Raw genomic sequence first — 8,172 nt, 5'->3', positions numbered from 1 at the left:
AAAAAACGTGTTTTTTCGGTTTTTTCATCGGAAAAATTGTTTTTCGTTTGTATTGCATTTGGAAAAGTTGTTAATCTCAAAAAAACAGACAAATTTTATTTAAACAATTTTCTTGTACGACTTAGCATTCCTGAGGGGTACAATGGCAACGCAGCGGTCCTATTGTTACTGTAACCGGGGAGATCGGCATTATTTAGCGACTAGACCGGTTTCGAACACGTGCCAGATTTACAACATTTTCACACTTTCACAAGCTACAGCTCCAAAACGGTAAGTCGTACAAGAAAATTGTTTAAATAAAAGTTGTCATGCAATACACACGAAAAACAATTTTTTCCGGTGAAAAACCGAAAAAACACGTTTTTTACAAATTCAGCGCCACCTAGTATTTCAATTTCAAATTATACGGCATAAATTCAAAGACATTAATTGTAGAGGAGAATGTCCTCTACATTTTTTGTTTGTAAAACTTTTCTCTAAAACGCATAGATTCAGAGAAAAACGCATTTCAAAAACTTCTTGAGTTTTTCATAAATCTATAGGAGGGTGTATGTTAAAAATCTGGAGTTAAGCTTCCCTCATCACCCCTAACATATGGAAAAAAACATCAATCGGTAGGTAAGGATTTTCAAATAAAAATACAAATTGACTGTACTATTGCTTTGAAATTTTGACACAACGTTTCATTGGAATACGCGCGTGTTTTTATATACCTACTATTTATATACGTAAGATATCACAACTTTGACAGGTTTTTTAAACTTCGCTATCTGTTGGATATAAAAGCAACACACGCTATAATATTTCAATGTTTCTGATACGTGTGTCCGCTATAGACTAAATAACTACTGGAACTATTCTTCGCGCGGGAAAAAGGGAGAGAGGGAAAAATTGGAAAAGGTAATAGGGAAGAAGGTTTGCACAGAAAGAAATTCGCTTCTTTTTTTCATAGTATCGATTAAGGATTCCAAATTTTCGTACAGAAATTTATTAGGCGATAATCTGTACTGATTTTCGCGTTTATATTTTATGTTTATGCAGGTTCTAAGAATTCTGCGTTCAACTTTAAGCAAAGGTTCGGTCCTATTTTTCTGATTTAATCTAAATAAAGTCTCGCTCGCGTAACTAATTACCGGTTTAACCGCAGTTTTGTAATGTCTAATTTTAGTGTTAATCGAGAGAAAGTTTTTGTTGTAAGTATTTTTGATTACTTGTAGCAGTTTAAATAATTTATTAAGTCTTTCAATCCAATTTTGTTTTTCGTTAAGATATTTAAATTTTTCTACAAGTTCTACTTTGTTTCCGTTAATATGGAATTAATAACTAAAGGATCTATAGCCATCATTTTAGTATTTTCGTAAGAAATTTTAAGTCCAATTTTATTCGCAAGTTCTTCTGTACTTGTTATTAGTATTCTGGCTTCTCCGATACTATTAGCTAATAAAGCTAAGTCGTCGGAAAATCCTAGGCGATTTAAATTTAAGTTATCTCTTTTGTATCCTATTTGAATATTTTTTGGATTAATTTTAAACCGTTCGCGCATCAGAAATTCTAGCGTACAATTAAATAATAAAGGCGAAAGTCCGTCGCCTTGTCTCAGTCCGGATTTTATGTAAAAAGGTTCGGAAAATTCGCCACGAAACTTCGCTTTAGATTTTGTATTTGTCAATGTTAAACCGATCATCTTTACCGATTTAGGATCCGATCCGAGATTTCTCAGAATTTTTAACATCGAAGGCCTATGTATGAAATCGTACGATTTAATGAAATCAATAAAAAAAAATAATCATCTGTTTTTGCTTTCTATTATAAATATCTATAAGTAATTTCAAACTAATAATTTGAACATTCATTTATATATGTAAATTTAAACACAAAATATGGAGTAATAAATAAAGTCCCTCACTACAAATACCTTGGAGAATTTATTACGCCGAACAGCTCTGAGAAACCAAGTCAATTGGACCGTCTACAGAAGGTCAGGAAAGCTCTAGGTTTTGTGCAAAACTCTACAGCAAGAAATCCCTCACGCGCCAAACGAAAGTCCTGCATTACTACATAGTTATTAAACTCGCAACATTATATGCCAGTGAAACGTTGACCTTAAATAGGAAAACCGAAATAGAAGAAATAAAGAAACAGGAAAGAAAGATTATAAGGAAAATATTGGGAACTAGATAAACTGAAGAAGGATACAGATTACAACCGAACGAAATTGTTGAAACATAATCTAACATCGAAACTGACGTAAGGAAAAGACGAATAAAATTCTTTAGACACCTTTGCAGGATGCCGGAAAACCGACTGACAAAAGAATAATCGCGTATTTAACATCATTAAAAGTTGCAATCACCTGGTTTGCAGAAACACGAAAAAATGTAGAACACGCCGGAATCACGATGAAGATCATACACAGAAACAAAATAGATAGATGGGAAGTTAAACTAGTAGCGTCGAAGTCTAAACAACATCGTCCGAAATGGTCTGAAGAACGGAAGAAGGACTTTTCTGAAAGAATGAACGAATTTTGGAGGGAAAAGAAGAATGCCAAGCGAAAGAAATATGAATCACGTCTTCCATTGGGATTTTTTTTTTTTTTTTTTTGTCTTCAGTCACTTGACTGGTTTGATGCAGCTCTCCAAGATTCCCTATCTAGTGCTAGTCGTTTCATTTCAGTATACCCTTTACATCCTACATCCCTAACAATTTGTTTTACATATTCCAAACGTGGCCTGCCTACACAACTACACAATTTTTTCGTTCTACCTGTCCTTCCAATATTAAAGCGACTATTCCAGGATGCCTTAGTATGTGGCCTATAAGTCTGTCTCTTCTTTTAACTATATTTTTCCAAATGCTTCTTTCTTCATCTATTTGCCGCAATACCTCCTCATTTGTCACTTTATCCACCCGTCTGATTTTTAACATTCTCCTATAGCACCACATTTCAAAAGCTTCTAACCTTTTCTTCTCAGATACTCCGATCGTCCAAGTTTCACTTCCATATAAAGCGACACTCCAAACATACACTTTCAAAAATCTTTTCCTGACATTTAAATTAATTTTTGATGTAAACAACTTATATTTCTTACTGAAGGCTCGTTTAGCTTGTGCTATTCGGCATTTTATATCGCTCCTGCTTCGTCCATCTTTAGTAATTCTACTTCTACCATTGGGATAAAATACATAAATATAAAAATAAATTTGTTTAGTTGTAAAACTGAAATTTTGTGTATAAAGAGATGGTGTAATGTTCACAAAGTAATCATTATGCATGACTATATATGTTGAACCATATTGCTACAGATATAACCTCATACAGAATGGGATGTTAGCCAACACCTGGTATCTGGTGGGATTTGTAATATGCAAAGTATTTAACTCTCTTAAAACGACATACATTAATTTCCATAAATAGTATTCTGTAATATTCTATTGCTGACCAGTTATGTTATAGAATGATACAATACTCTTTATATCCGACAATAATTTTATTATTTATCTAAATTGATTTTAGATGAAGAAAATTAAAAAAAAAAAAAAAATAGAGAAAAAATAGTTTTTTTGTAACTTTAAATTTCTGGCTTGTAATAATTACAATATAAATAAGAAATTTAATAACGAAATACGATAATAAGAATTAAATCCAATAAATTTTAAATATAAAAAAATTCAAGTACCAATATTATTGTTGAATTGTTTTACAAATTTAAAAATTAATACTTACATAATACAGATTATTTCATATTTTTCTCATGAAAACCTTATAAAAATCAATGTAAAATGATTTATTAACCGTTTTCTGGCGTGTAACGTAATATTACGTTTACGTATAACCATTTGACGTAATATTACGTTATTTTCAATATGGACAGTTTTATTTTGTTTTTTAACAAAATATTATAACAAACTACGAGGTGTGTGAGAAAAGTAATGAGATTGGTAACACTGCGAACACTGCGAAGTGATGAGATTGGTAATGAGATCTGGAAACGCTGTGTCTACCGGTCTGTGATAGACCGGTTTGTTCATCTCTTCCACATGCTCAGTATGAGTTTCAACTCCGTTCAGCCAACACATTATTTTTAACAGTGCCATCAGTGAAGTTGTGTTTTTGTTGTGTGTTACGAAAATGAAGCATCGCCATTTCCAGCGACGATGTGCGATGAAGTTTTGTATTAAACTTGGGGAATCTGCGAGTGTGAACTTTGAAAAGTTGAAACAGAGCTATGGGAAACATTGCTTATCTAGAGCATAACTTTTCCACTGGCACAAATCATTTTTAGAAGGCAGAGAACACGTTGAAGATCAACCTCGCTGAGGGAGACCTTCGATTTCAAAATCTGAAGAAAACGTTCAGCGTGTGAGGGTTCTTGTGAGATCAGATCGTCGTTTAACAATAAAGATGATGAGTGAACGGTTAAATTGACACACTTTCACCGTTCATCAAATTTGACAGACGATTCGGACATGCGAATTTGGTGCCGAAAAACATCACATCGGAACAGAAGGACAATCGAAGAAACGTGTCCGTTGATCTTATTGAGAAGATTGAGAACGATCAAGAATTCTTCAATCGTGTGATCACAGGTGATGAATCCTGGATATTTAAGTACGATCCTGAAACAAAGCAGCAAAGCGAAGAGTGGCACACTCCGTCATCTCCTCGACCGAAAAATTATCGAATGAGCAAATCGAAAATCAAAACCGTACCGATTTGCTTTTTTGACAGTAGGGGTATCGTGCATAAAGAATTTGTTCCTCCAGGACAAACTGTCAACCAAGTGTTTTACAAAGGTGTCCTTAAAAGGCTCAGGAAAAGAGCGATTCGCGTGAGACCAGAAAAGTTGATGAAACCGTTGCAGAAAAGTGGATGCTTCATCATGACAATGCTCCGTGTCACACGGCCATTTCCATCAGGGAATTTTTGACCTCAAAACGCATTCCTACGGTTCCTCAACCCCCCTATTCACATGATTTGAGTTCTTGTGACTTTTTCCTTTTCCCGAAATTGAAACGTGTCTTAAAAGGACGTCATTTTGGAATTCTGGAGAACATTCAAAAGACTGTGACCGACCGGTTAAAAGCTCTACCGGTTGAAGCCTTCCAGCGCTGCTACCATGAGTTGAAAAACGACTCCGCCGGTGTATAGCTGCCCAAGGGAACTACTTTGAAGATGATAATATTTCTGTTTGAAAAAAATAAAAACTTTGGTAAGTAAAAAGTCAGTCTCATTACTTTTCTCACCTTTTATATATATGTAGCTTCTATGTTAGTTATCGAAGGGTGTCACTAGCGCTCCTTGTGGAAAGTATGACGACTTAACAGCGTTGACAATACCTCTTTAATCTTTGAAATAGGGTTTTTCGATACCGTCAAATTCGTTTTATTAAATAAACATGAATGATGTGTTTTAGAATCCCGAACAAAAATGTTATGTTATGCTCAAAACAGTTTTTCGATTAGCATTTTTTTTCTTTTTTTTTTTTTTTATTGGAGCGAATCTTAGTTCCACAGTAATTTTTTTTTTTATTTCTTTTTTGTCTTCAGTCATTTGACTGGTTTGATGCAGCTCTCCAAGATTCCCTATCTAGTGCTAGTCGTTTCATTTCGGTATACCCTCTACATCCTACATCCCCAACAATTTGTTTTACATACTCCAAACGTGGCCTGCCTACACAATTTTTCCCTTCTACCTGTCCTTCCAATATTAAAGCGACTATTCCAGGATGCCTTAGTATGCGGCCTATAAGTCTGTCTCTTCTTTTAACCATATTTTTCCAAACGCTTCTTTCTTCATCTATTTGTCGCAATACCTCTTCATTTGTCACTTTATCCACCCGTCTGATTTTTAACATTCTCCTATAGCACCGCATTTCAAAAGCTTCTAATCTTTTCTTCTCAGATACTCCAATTGTCCAAGTTTCACTTCCATATAAAGCGACACTCCAAACATACACTTTTAAAAATCTTTTCCTGACATTTAAATTAATGTTTGATGTAAACAAATTATATTTCTTACTGAAGGCTCCTTTCGCTTGTGCTATTCGGCATTTGATATCGCTCCTGCTTCGTCCATCTTTAGTAATTTTACTTCCCAAATAACAAAATTCTTCTACCTCCATAATCTTTTCTCCTCCTATTTTCACATTCAGCGGTCCATCTTTGTTATTTCTACTACATTTCATTACTTTTGTTTTGTTCTTGTTTATTTTCATGCGATAGTTCTTGCGTAGGACTTCATCTATGCCGTTCATAGTTTCTTCTAAATCCTTTTTACTCTCGGCTAGAATTACTATATCATCAGCAAATCGTAGCATCTTTATCTTTTCACCTTGTACTGTTACTCTGAATCTAAATTGTTCTTTAACATCATTAACGGCTAGTTCCATGTAAAGATTAAAAAGTAACGGAGATAGGGAACATCCTTGTCGGACTCCCTTTCTTATTAGGGCTTCTTTCTTATGTTCTTCAATTGTTATTGTTGCTGTTTGGTTCCTGTACATGTTAGCAATTGTTCTTCTATCTCTGTATTTGAACCCTAATTTTTTTAAAATGCTGAACATTTTATTCCAATCTACGTTATCGAAAGCCTTTTCTACGTCTATAAACGCCAAGTATGTCGGTTTGTTTTTCTTTAATCTTCCTTCTACTATTAATCTGAGGCCTAAAATTGCTTCCCTTGTCCCTATACTTTTTCTGAAACCAAATTGGTCTTCTCCTAACACTTCTTCCACTCTCCTCTCAATTCTTCTGTATAAAATTCTAGTTAAGATTTTTGATGCATGACTAGTTAAACTAATTGTTCTATATTCTTCACATTTAAGAATACATTTAGAACATTTAAGTTCTACAGTAACTAATCTAAAAAATATTCAGACTTCAAAAATCTGGATAAGACTTGATTTTGAAGTTGAGAGTTTTAAAGTTTAAATCCTTGTAAAGGCATTTGAATACTACATCTTGGATACCTGTGTTTTATGGTGGTTGGGTTTCAATTAACCACACACTTCAGGAATGGTCGACCTGAGACTGTACAATACTACACTTCATTTATATTCATACTATCATTCTCTGAAGTAATACCTTACTGCGATTCTGGAGGATAAAATAGAAAGAGAGAGAGAGAGAGAGAGAGACTTCAGAAGTGGTCCGAACGAGATCAGCTGATCCTAAGCGGTTACGAACGACTTAACTAATTTATATAAAATTTTAACATGGATATAAAAATTTCAAAAAAACGGATGTAATAGTTCCGAAATTTTTGAGTCTAAAAATTTCGTATGTAGACATATATATATATAATACATTTCGTCAAGTATTTTTCATTATTTAAATTGAACACTTTTCAGGTTTACAACCACGTTTTATCAAAAGAGAAAATTTTCTTCAATTCTATTTCGAAATAAGTGTGTTCATTTTTTTTTTTTTTTTTTACAAAAAACTATTATTTATGAGCAAGTATGACTTTGTAGTTCGCACTACTTTGTGAATTATACTCTTCCATTCGATAATTTTCCTACTACATAAAGTTTCTTTTTCATTTCTCTATAACATATTTTTATTAATTCTATATGAAACTCTACGGACAATCTCTTGTTCAATTTTATGTAAGTATTTTTCATGATTTAATTATCATGTATGTTGAACACTTTCACGTATAAAACCACCCTTTTTCAAAATAGAAATTTGTCACCGAATTTATTGATAATTTTCTTTTTACAAAAAGGATTATATGTGAGAAAGTAAGACTTTATCTACATAGACCTCTATGGACAATTCCATATTAAACTCAATGCAAAAAAATGAAATCAAAACACATTATGTCCAGCTTAAACTTTCATTTGGACGTTTTTACCCTCGAAGTAACGGAGACGGTATATGGGTTTGGTGTAAGAGGAATTTTTTTTTGTTTGATCTCCGGATCCACAGTTAAGTATTGCTTCAGGGAATGATATGAATGATTTGTAGTGTATATGAAAATCCCATGCCTGCCCGATATTCGAACCCGGGACCTCCGGATGAAAGGCCGAGACGCTACCACTCGGCCTTACTCCCGGAGGTGCCGGGTTCGAATTCCGGTCAGACATGGCATCTGTATTTATCTGTTACCATTTTCCTCAAAAATTACTGGACCGATTTCGATCCAGTTTTATGCATTACATAAATACT

At 33.8% G+C, this 8,172-nt stretch overlaps 1 protein-coding gene across 1 annotated transcript in view; it reads left to right on the top strand.

Moving 5' to 3' along the window:
* The window catches only part of LOC142333791 (calcitonin gene-related peptide type 1 receptor-like), a 980,405-nt gene that overhangs the window by 322,322 nt on the left and 649,911 nt on the right, over positions 1-8,172 (top strand). The gene's annotated exons all lie outside the window — the stretch shown is intronic.

The sequence above is a fragment of the Lycorma delicatula genome, chromosome 13 (assembly GCF_047948215.1).
Source record: "Lycorma delicatula isolate Av1 chromosome 13, ASM4794821v1, whole genome shotgun sequence".
NCBI classification, from domain to species: domain Eukaryota; kingdom Metazoa; phylum Arthropoda; class Insecta; order Hemiptera; family Fulgoridae; genus Lycorma; species Lycorma delicatula.
Note: the sequence above shows the minus strand (reverse complement) of the source record. Positions and strands in the feature narration are given on the sequence as shown.